Genomic DNA, 11,871 nt, shown 5'->3' with positions numbered 1-11,871 from the left:
TGCAAGAGCAAGGCCAGAAGTTGAATACACACATGGACCACCTTCGCAATTGCGTCCCAGTGCAGGCCAACCCACTCCTGGTTGCTCTGGCCCCACTGATCCCATTCCCCACTCCCACCCACCCCCCACCCCCTTATATTACAATATGTAATATATTCATCACTCTCTTAATCAAACTGAGTTGTTAAACAATAGCTGTAATCTCCCAGTAACAATTAAGTAATTTATTGAATAATACAGACTAATCTTGTGAGTTCTTAATACTAAAAAAGTAAAACAAATAAACAACTGTAGAATATTAACTATTAAATAAGTAGATATTAAACTCTGATAACTAATAGTGTCATGTGAGAGTACCTTTAAGAAATAAATAGAACATAGAACGATACAGCGCAGTACAGGCCCTTCGGCCCACAATGTTGCACCGACATGGAAAAAATCTAAAGGCCATCTAACCTACACTATGCCCTTATCATCCATATGCTTATCCAATAAATTTTTTAATGCCCTCAATGTTGGCGTGTTCACTACTGTTGCAGGTAGGGCATTCCACGGCCTCACCACTCTTTGCGTAAAAAACCCACCTCTGACCTCTGTCCTATATCTATTACCCCTCAATTTAAGGCTATGTCCCCTCGTGCTAGCCACCTCCATCCGCGGGAGAAGGCTCTCGCTGTCCACCCTATCTAACCCTCTGATCATTTTGTATGCCTCTATTAAGTCACCTCTTAACCTTCTTCTCTCTAACGAAAACAACCTCAAGTCCATCAGCCTTTCCTCATAAGATTTTCCCTCCATACCAGGCAACATCCTGGTAAATCTCCTCTGCACCCGTTCCAAAGCTTCCACGTCCTTCCTATAATGAGGCGACCAGAACTGTACGCAATACTCCAAATGCGGCCGTACTAGAGTTTTGTACAACTGCAACATGACCTCATGGCTCCGGAACTCAATCCCTCTACCAATAAAGGCCAACACACCATAGGCCTTCTTCACAACCCTATCAACCTGGGTGGCAACTTTCAGGGATCTATGTACATGGACACCGAGATCCCTCTGCTCATCCACACTACCAAGAATTTTACCATTAGCCAAATATTCCGCATTTCTGTTATTCTTTCCAAAGTGAATCACCTCACACTTCTCCACATTAAACTCCATTTGCTTAAGCAATGTACCTTTAAGAAATGGAGAAGCTCATATTACTGAAGTGATGTCAGAGGGGGGAGCTGAGCTGAGATCACGTCTGCTTTTTCTGCTTTTAGTTTCAGTTTGAGAAAGCAGCTGAAAAGTGCCTGGCTGGTTTGCTGTGAGCTGTTTTGAAAGGAGAAAGCCAGTTTTGAGAAAAGAGCTTGGGTGTGTCTGTTTTGCATGGAGCTGGATTTGCTGGATCTGCCGTGAAAGACTATATCATTTGGGTGATTTAAACTCATAATAGTAATGTCTTTAACCTGATGTGTTTCTGTTTAAAGGTGTTAAGACTTTTGCAGGTTTGAAGGAACATTTTGAAGAATTAATTAGTGTTGTATTATTTTTGGGGTTATCTTTGAAGTAAGGGGTGGTAAGTGATCCAATGTTTATTTAAAAAGGTTAAGTTGAATTCATGGAATAAACATTGTTTTGTGTTTAAAAACCCACATGTCCATAATTGTAATACTGCACCTGGGGAACAAGCCGTGTGCTTCAAAAGCAACAATCCATTAAAGGGAGAGGTTGGTCGAACTCCATGGTACATTTTGGGGTTCTGAAACCGCCGCTCCCATAACAATTGGGGACTCGAGGGGGATAAAAGTCTATCTATTGGATTGGCTTTTGTGAACTTAAAGACAGTGACGGCTTGTTGCTTTTCCGGTGTCGTATTTTAGTTTATGTGGGGAGAGTGTTGTGAACAATGGCTCTTTCAGAGGCTCAGACGTTTTTGGGGGTGGAGAATGTCACACGCAGTACCTTACGGACAGAGACTAAAAGCAGACTGTTAGCTTTGGCAAAAACATTGCAGTTAACGTTACCTGACAAAATGCAAAAAGATGAGGTAATATTGGCGGTGGTTAAGCATTTAAAGTTGCCTGAGGTAGAGTCTGACTCATTGGAAATGGCAAAAATTCAGTTGTAAATTAAACAAATGGAACATGAGAAAGAATTAAAGCAGTTTGAATACGAAAGAGATAGAGAGGAAAAAGAAAAGGAGAGAGAAGAAAGGAGAAAAGAAAGAGTAGCCCTAGCAGAACAAAAAGAAAAAGAAAGGGAGATACAGATCAGGGAAAAAGATAAAGAGAGGGAGTTTCAAATTCAGAAAATGGCCATGAAACATGACAGTCAATTAAAATTGGCAGACGTAAAGGGAAATGTACAGTTGGATGATAGTGATGAGGATAGTGAGAAAGAGCGCCATAGTCGAATGCTTGGTGGGAATCTATTTAAATATGTCCAAGCATTGCCAAAGTTTGACAAGAAGGAGGTAGAAGCCTTTTTCATTTCATTTGAGAAGGTAGCTAAACAAATGAATGGCCACAGGACACGTGGGTGTTACTGATTCAAACAAAGCTGGTAGGTAGAGCTTGTGAAGTGTTTGCATCACTACCGGAGGAGGTATCTGGGACGTATGAAGAGGTGAAGAAATCCATCTTAAGTGCATATGAACTAGTGCCTGAAGCTTACAGACAAAGGTTTGGAAATTTAAGGAAAGAATTTGGACAAACATAGATGGAGTTTGAAAGGCTCAAACAGAGTAATTTTGATAGGTGGATAAGGGCTTTGAAGATAGATCAAACGTATGAAACTCTCAGAGGAATTATACTTTTGGAGGAGTTTAAAAATTAAATTCCTGATGTAGTGAGAACTCATGTGGAAGAACAGAGGGTTAAAACTGTGAGATTAGCAGCAGAAATGGCAGATGATTATGAATTAGTTCATAAATCAAAGATTGGTTTCCGACATCAGTTTCAGCCGGCGAGGGATAGAAACTGGGGACATGAGAAATACTCAAGTGGTAAAGGTAAAGGTGATCTGATGGGAGACAATAAGGAGAGTGTAGCTCAGATTAAAAAAGAAATCCAGGAGGGTGGAAAATAAATTAAAAGATTCAAATGTTTTCACTGTAATAAACTAGGCCATGTAAATTCACAGTGTTGGTGGTTGAAGAAAAGCACTAGAAAGGCTGATGTGGTAAAACAGGATAAGACAGTGGGATTTATTAGAGTGGTAAAGGAAAGCCCAAGGGAAGCGAAGGAGTTGCAAACAATTGTACAGCCTGTTCAAGAAGTAATTGTTAAGAAGGTGCCAGATGTCTTTAAAGAATTTACTTGTGTGGGTAAAGTTTACTCATGTGTATCAGGAGGAGTAGGTAAAGAAGTCACAATTTTAAGAGATACAGGGGCTAGTCAATCTTTAATGATAAGAGATGAGGAATTATGTAGTTTGGGACGAATGTTGCCACAAAAGGCGGTGATATGTGGAATTCAGGGTGAGAGGAGTAGCGTTCCATTATATAAGGTAAGGTTGGAAAGTCCAGTGAAGAGTGGTGATGTGGTAGTAGGAGTAATAGAGAAACTATCTTGCCCAGGAATACAGTTTATCTTGGGTCATGATATAGCTGGGTCGCAGGTGGGAGTGATGGCTACTGTGGTTGATAAGCCAGTGGAAAATCAGATAACTGAAAGGTTGAAGGACTAATATCCTGGGATTTTTCCGGATTGTGTAGTAACCCGGTCGCTAAATCACAGGTTAAGACAAGAGGAGAAATCAAAGAGTGAAGATGAAGTTGAAGTGCAATTATCAGAAACGATTTTTGATCAGATGGTTGAAAAAGAACAAGAACAGGTGGAGGATGAGGTGGATATTTTTAGTTCAGGAAAATTGGCATAGTTACAACAGAAAGATGTAGAAATAAACTGGATATATCAGAAAGCATATACGGAAGAGGAATCTGAGAGTATACCAGAGTGATATTACCATAAAAGTGATGTCTTGATGAGAAAATGGAGACCTTTACATATGCAGACCTGTCCACATTAACCCTTACCAACTTTTACAGATGCACTATAGAAAGCATCCTATCGGGCTGCATCACAGCCTGGTATGGCAACTGCTCGGCCCAGGACCGCAAGGAACTTCAGAGAGTCGTGAATACCGCCCAGTCCATCAAACGAACCTGCCTCCCATCCATTGATTCCATCTACACCTCCCGCTGCTGGGGGAAAGCGGGCAGCATAATCAAGGATCCCTCCCACCCGGCTTACTCACTTTTCCAACTTCTTCCATCGGGCAGGAGATTCAGAAGTCTGAGAACACGCACAAACAGACACAAAAACTGCTTCTTCCCCACTGTCACCAGACTCCTAAATGACCCTCTTATGGACTGACCTCATTAACACTACATCCTGTATGATTCAACCGATGCCAATGCTTATGTAGTTACATGGTATATCTTGTGTTGCCCTATTATGTATTCTCATGTATTTTCTTGAATTGTTTAATTCCCTTTTCTTCCATGTACTGAATGATCTGTTGAGCTGCTTGCAGAAAAATACTTTTCACTGTACCTCGGTACACGTGACAATAAACAAATCCAATCCAATCCAATCCAATCCAATCCATCCAATCCAATGCAGGCGGATGAAAAGTGGGCAGAAGTTCATCAAGTAGTATTGCCGGTCAGGTACAGAAGGGAGATGTTACGAGTTGCACATGAGGTACCAGTGGGGGGTCATTTGGGAATAAGGAAAACGCAAACTAAAATCCAAAAACATTTTTAATGGCCTGGGTTACATAAAGATGTAGTTAAATGTTGTCAATCATGTCACACAGGTCAAGTGATAGGGAAACCTCAAGCAGTGATAAAACCAGCGCCCTTAATACCCATTCCAGCATTTGAGGAACCTTTTACAAGGGTCCTAATCGATTGAGTACGACCACTTCCGAAAACAAAAAGTGGGAATCAATATCTTTTGACTATAATGGATGTGTCTACTAGGTTTCCAGAGGCCATTCCAGTATGTAATATTACAGCTAAAAGGAGGATATGGACTACCCACAGAAATTCAATCGGATCAAGGATCGCATTTTACTTCAAAGTTATTCAAAGAAGTTATGGATAGCTGAGAAATAAAACAATTTAAATCAACTGCGTACCATCCAGAATCGCAGGGAGCGTTAGAAAGGTGGCATCAGACAATAAAGACAATGTTTTTTTTATATAAATTTAGATTACCCAATTACTTTTTCCAATTAAGGGGCAATTTAGCATGGCCAATCCACCTACTCTGCACATTTTCTGGGTTGTGGGGGCGAAACCCACGCAGACACGGGGAGAATGTGCAAACTCCACACGGACAGTGACCCAGAGCCGGGATTCGAACCTGGGACCTCAGCGCCATGAGGCGGCTGTGCTAACCACTAGGCCACCATGCTGCCCCATTAAAGGCAATGTTGGCGGCTTATTGTCAAGATTATCCAGAGGATTGGGATAAAGGAATTCCATTCGTATTGTTCGCAATTAGGGATGCACCTAATGAGTCAACCAAATTTAGTCCTTTTGAACTAATTTTTGGTCATGAGGTAAGAGGACCACTTAAATTGATTAAGGAAAAATTGGTGGGTGAGAAATCGGAAATTACATTATTGGATTATGCGTCAAATTTTAGGGAATGATTAAATAGAGCAGGTGAATTGGCTAGACAACATTTGAAAGTTGCACAAAATGTGATGAAACGGGTAGCGGACAAGAAATCCAAAGATTCGTAGTTTTGTCAGTGGAGATAAAGTTTTAGTGTAGTTACCAGTGGTAGGTGAGCCTTTAAAAGCTAGGTTTTGTGGACTGTATCAGATTGAAAGGAAATTAAGTGAGGAGAATTATGTGTTAAAACACCAGATAGAAGGAAGACTCACCGAGTGTGTCATGTGAACATGCTTAAAAGGTACTTTGAAAGGGAAGGAGAGAAAAAGGGGGCGGAATTCTCTGCTCCCGCGATAAATCGGGAAGGTCGTCGTGAACTCGGCCGAGTTTCACGATGGCCTCGGAGGCCGCTCCTCTCACCTTATTCACCCCCACCCGAGGGGCGAGGAGCGCGCTCCATAACTCTCGGCCGCCGGGCCTTGACGCTTGCGTCAAGGCGGCGCCCCGAGAATGACACGACGGCGGCGCCTAAGTGACGTCAGCCGCGCTTGCGCAGGTTGGGCGGCTCCAACCCGCGCATGCGCGGCTGATGTCACGATGGCTGACGGCTCAAACCCACGCATGCGCGGTTGCCGTCTTCCACTCCACTGCCCCGTAAGACGTAGCGGCTTGATCTTGCGGGGCGGCGGATGGGAAAGAGTGCGTCGTTTTGAGATGCTGGCCCAACGATCGGTGGGCACCGATCGCGGGCCAGTCCCCTCCCGAGCCCGGCCATGGTGCTCACTCCCCTCTCCACCTCCCACATGCCTCAAACCAGCATTTGGCACCCATGTTCACGATGGCAGCAACCAGGTGTGGTTGCTGCCGTCGTGAACCGGTCAGGAACATCAGGCCGCTCGGCCCATCCGGGCCGGAGATCGCCGGTTGCTGTGAAAAACAGCGAGCGGCGATTCTTCCGAGCTGGGGGTGGGAGAATCGCGGGGGGCGCCAGGGGGACGTGTCGTGAGTCGCCCGGCCCTCCTGCGATTCTCCCACCCGGCGTGGGGAGCGGAGAATTCCGCCCAGGAGGTTTTAATGATTCTAACTCAAAGTGACGAACCAAATCCAGATGACTGTGAATTTGACATACCTCAAATTAAATTGGAAAATGAGGATGTACTTAAAAATTGGGATGAATTGTTAAGTTACCTTCCAGAGGAAAAATAAACTGACCTGAAAGAGTTATTGATATCACATGGGCAAGTTTGTAGAGATAAATTGGGAAGTACTAAAATGGCTATACATGATGTAGATGTGGGAAATGCAGTTCCTATCAAACAACATCCATATAGACTTAATCCTTTAAAATTGGCACAGGTTAACAGAGAGATTGAGAGTATGCTGAAAAATGGCGTAATTGACGTGGGTTGCAGCCAATGGAGCTCACCCATAGTGATGGTACCTAAACCAGACGGTACCCAACGGTTGTGTGTGGACTATCAGATGGTGAATGTAGTTGCAAGAACGGACTCTTACCCTATCCCATGTTTGAAGGATGGCATTGAGAAAGTGGGACAATCTGCTTTTATTTCCAACATCCAGACATGGAAAGAACATTTAAAACATCGTATGGAGTTCTTCGATCGACTTGAGGAGGCTAGTTTGGTGATGAACCTAGCCAAAAGTGAATTTGGAGAGGCCCGAATCACTTTCCTTGAGGAGTTTCCGATACCCTCAAGACGAAGGGAAATAATGCGATTTCTTAGCATGAGTGGATTTGATTGAACCTTTGTGCAAACGTTTTGTGGTGTGACTACTCCACTGATGGACTTGCTAAAGAAACGTCAAAAATTTCAATGGACAGCGGACTTTCAACAGGCATGTGGCTGCCTGAAAGCTGTGATAACCGATGCCCCTGTATTGGAGAATTGCAAGGGTCTCTGTGATCAGATAGAACTGAAGTATCTAACTTTAAAGAGAATTGCCGAGGCGTAGAGGAATGGATGGATCGTGCATTGACTTTCTTGTTCAAAGAGACTGTCAATCGAGAAGGATTTCGGTTGGAAGAAGAAGAATGGGAAAGATGGACGTTATTATTATGCCTGTTTGCTTGTGTATTTTTTTGTGAAACGAAAAAGTATATTTAATGTGTACATTTCTCAGTGGATGGTGCATCTTGAAGTTGATGGTTTATTTTTTTTCTTGGGGGGAGGTGTCATGTGACAGTACCTTTAAGAAATGGATGTTCTGGGGGCGGTGGGACCATTACAAACCGGATGGTCTAGACCTGGGCAGGACTGGAACCAATGTCCTAGGGGGTGCTTTTGCTAACACTGTTGGGGAGGTTTTAAACTAATGTGACAGGGGGATGGGAACCAGATTAGGAAGTTAGAGGTCAGTAAAGAAGCAGCAACTAAAGCCAGTAAGGTACGAGATAATAAACTCAATGTGACTAAGGGGAAGAGTAGACAGGGAAGAGATGATGAACGCAAAGGGACAGGTGGTCTGAGGTGCATTTGTTTTAATGCGAGAAGTGTAGCAGGTAAGGCAGACGAACTTAGGGCTTGGATTAGTACCTGGGAACATGATGTTATTGGTATTACTGAGACTTGGTTGAGGGAAGGGCAAGACTGGCAACTGAATATCCCAGGGTATAGATGCTTCAGGAGGGATAGAGAGGGAGGTAGGGCAGCACGGTAGCATGGTGGTTAGCATAAATGCTTCACAGCTCCAGGGTCCCAGGTTCGGTTCCCGGCTGGGTCACTGTCTGTGTGGAGTCTGCACGTCCTCCCCGTGTGTGTGTGGGTTTCCTCCGAGTGCTCCGGTTTCCTCCCACAGTCCAAAGATGTGCGGGTTAGGTGGATTGGCCATGCTAAATTGCCCGTAGTGTCCTAAAAAGTAAGGTTAAGGGGGGGTTGTTGGGTTACGGGTATAGGGTGGATACGTGGTTTGAGTAGGGTGATCATTGCTCGGCACAACATCGAGGGCCGAAGGGCCTGTTCTGTGCTGTACTGTTCTATGTTCTAGAAGGGGTGGAGGAGTTGTATTACTGGTCAGAGATGATATCACAGCTGTGATTAAGGAGGGCGCGATGGAGGATTAGAGCACAGAGGAAATATGGGTGGAGCTAAGAAATAGGAAGGGTGCAGTAACATTGTTGGGACTTTACTACAGGCCTCCCAAAAGGGAGCGTGAAGTAGAGGTACAAATATGTAGACAGATTATAGAAAAATGTAGGAGCAATAGGGTGGTTGTGATGGGAGATTTTAACTTCCCCAACATTGAATGGGATTCGTGTAGTGTTGAAGGCGTAGATGGAGCAGAATTTGTATGGAGCATCCAGGAGAGTTTTTTAGAGCAGTATGTAAATAGTCCAACTCAGGAAGGGGCCATACTGGATCTGGTATTGGGGAATGATCCCAGCCAGGTGGTTGACGTTTCAGTCGGTGATTACTTTGGGAATAGCGATCACAATTCCGTAAGTTTTAGAATACTCATGGACAAAGACGAGAGTGGTCCTAAAGGAAGAGTGCTAAATTGGGGAAAGGCAGAGTATAACAAAATTCGGCAGGAGCTAGGGAATGTGGATTGGGAGCAGCTATTTAAGGGTAAATCCACATTTGAAATGTGGGAGTCTTTTAAGGAAAGGTTGATTAGAGTGCAAGACAGACATTTTCCTGTGAAAATGAGAGATAGAAATGGCAAGATTAGGGAACCATGGATGACGGGTGAAATTGTGAGACTAGCTAAGATGAAAAAGGAAGCATACATAAGATCGAGGCAACTCAAAACTGATGAAGCTTGGGAGGAATATCGGGAAAGTAGGACGAATCTCAAACGCGCAATAAAGAGGGCTAAAAGGGGTCATGAAATATCTTTGGCTAACAGGGTTAAGGAAAATCCCAAAGTCTTTTATTCGTATGTAAGGAGCAAGAGGGTAACTAGAGAAAGGATTGGCCCACTCAAAGACAAAAGAGGGAATTTATGCGTGGACTCAGAGGAAATGGATGAGATTCTTAATGAGTACTTTGCATCAGTATTCACAAAGGAAAGGGACAAGACGGATGTTGAGGCTAGGGATGGATGTTTAAAAACTCTCGGTCAAGTTGTCATACGGAAGGGGGAAGTTTTGGGTATTCTAAAAGACATTAAGGTGGACAAGTCCCCAGGACCGGATGGCATCTATCCCAGGTTGCTGAGGGAAGCGAGGGTCGAAATAGCTGGGGCCTTAACAGATATCTTTGCAGCATCCTTGAGCACGGGTGAGGTCCCGGAGGACTGGAGAATTGCTAATGTAGTCCCTTTGTTTAAGAAGGGTAGCAGGGAAAATCCAGGGAATTATAGACCTGTGAGCTTGACGTCAGTGGTAGGCAAACTGTTGGAGAAGATACTGAGGGATAGGATCTATTCACATCTGGAAGAAAATAGACTTATCAGTGATAGGCAGCGTGGTTTTGTGCAGGGAAGGTCATGTCTTACAAATCTAATAGAATTCTTTGAGGAAGTGACAAAGTTAATTGATGAGGGATGTTAAGTAATGGGTTAAGAGACATTGCAATTAGTTGTCTCATTTATGTTAAGTGTTCAATGATTGTCTCATTTATGTTAAGTGTTCAATGATTGTCTCATTTATGTTAAGTGTTCAATGATTGTCTCATTTATGTTAAGTGTTCAATGATTGACACTGATTTGTAAAGGGGTTTCAGGTGGACTCTGGAGCTTGTGATGATCTGTAGAGTTCTGTGCAGAGTGAGTTTGAACCATTAAAAGTGTGTTGGTGGAAAAGGAGCTGAACTCTTGCCTCTTAATACCTCAGCGTCTAGTACATGTTAACAATGGCAGTGGAGGATGGTTGCTGTGTAAATGTGAAGGCTTGAAAGATACAATTTTTCCAGATCAAACCAAGCAGTGAAAAAAAAGGGAAACATGGCTGAACCCAGGACAAAGATGGCTGGTTATGATTATCCTCCCCTATTTTCTGAAAGGGAATCATACGACCAATGGAGAAGTGCAGTAGTTATGTGGACTATGGTGACTGCTTTAGGAAAGAGAAAACAAGGTATGGCACTGGCTCTTTCTTTACCATATGGCAGTAAAATCCGAAACAAAGTGCTTTCTGAGCTGGAGTTGGAAGAGTTAGACTCAGAAGAAGGTCTGGCGACTTTATTACTTTATATGGACAAGATTTATAAGAAAGATGACTTGTTAAGTGCGTATGAAGCATGGTCGGATTTTGATAAGTTTCGGAAAATGGAGGATTTATCTATGGAAGACTATATAATGGAATTTGGCAGACTATATAAAAGGCTGCAGAAACACAGGCTGGAATTTCCACAGTCTGTATTGGCCTTTAAATTACTTGACTGTGCTAGAGTGAGCAACATGGATAGGCTCCTCGTTTTGACAGGAGTTCAGTTTACGTATAACGATACCTTATTTGAACAGATGACAATAGCTTTAAAAAAAATTTGGGGGGGAAACGTTCGATTCCAAGGGCTCTGATGACCCAAATAGGTCAGCCTGCTATAAGGCAGAATATGGAAGATACACTACTAACAGGATGGCGAAATTGTATGGCTACGAACAGGCCTCAAGACTATAAAAGGGGACCGAGACAAGGAAATTATGAAGACAGAAACCCAGTTAGAACTTACAATAGGAGGATGAACCCCAGAAATGCACGGGGCATGATAAATCGATGTTTTCGATGTGACTCTCAATACCATTATGCTTTCAACTGTCCAACTCGTTATGATAGAGTATTTGAAGCGACACATGACACGGAAGAGTCTGAAGAGGAAAAAGATAGTGACCAGAAAGAAGGCATTGTCCTATTAACAAGCTGTTTTATGAAAATGAAAATCGCTTATTGTCACGAGTAGGCTTCAATGAAGTTACTGTGAAAAGCCCCTAGTCGCCACATTCCGGCGCCTGTCCGGGGAGGCTGGTATGCCGGTAATGAGGGTGTTGGTTGCAGAATCTTTTAACTGTGCTGTATTGGACAGTGGCTGCACATCTACTGTGTGAGGGATTGACTGGTTAAAATGCTAACTGGACTCATTGGATGCTGAAAATCGTAACAAGGTTAAGGAATTTAAAAGTTCCACAAGTTTCAGATTTGGGGATGATAATACTCTGAAGTCGCTGAAAAGAGTGGTGATCCCTTGCAATATTGCCGGAGTGAATCTTTTTATTAGCACGGATGTTGTATCAAGTGAGATACCTTTGCTTCTGAGCAGACCGTCGATGAAGAAAGCACACATGAAGCTGGATATGGA

This window comes from Scyliorhinus canicula, chromosome 20, assembly GCF_902713615.1.
Source record: "Scyliorhinus canicula chromosome 20, sScyCan1.1, whole genome shotgun sequence".
NCBI lineage: Eukaryota > Metazoa > Chordata > Chondrichthyes > Carcharhiniformes > Scyliorhinidae > Scyliorhinus > Scyliorhinus canicula.
Note: the sequence above shows the minus strand (reverse complement) of the source record.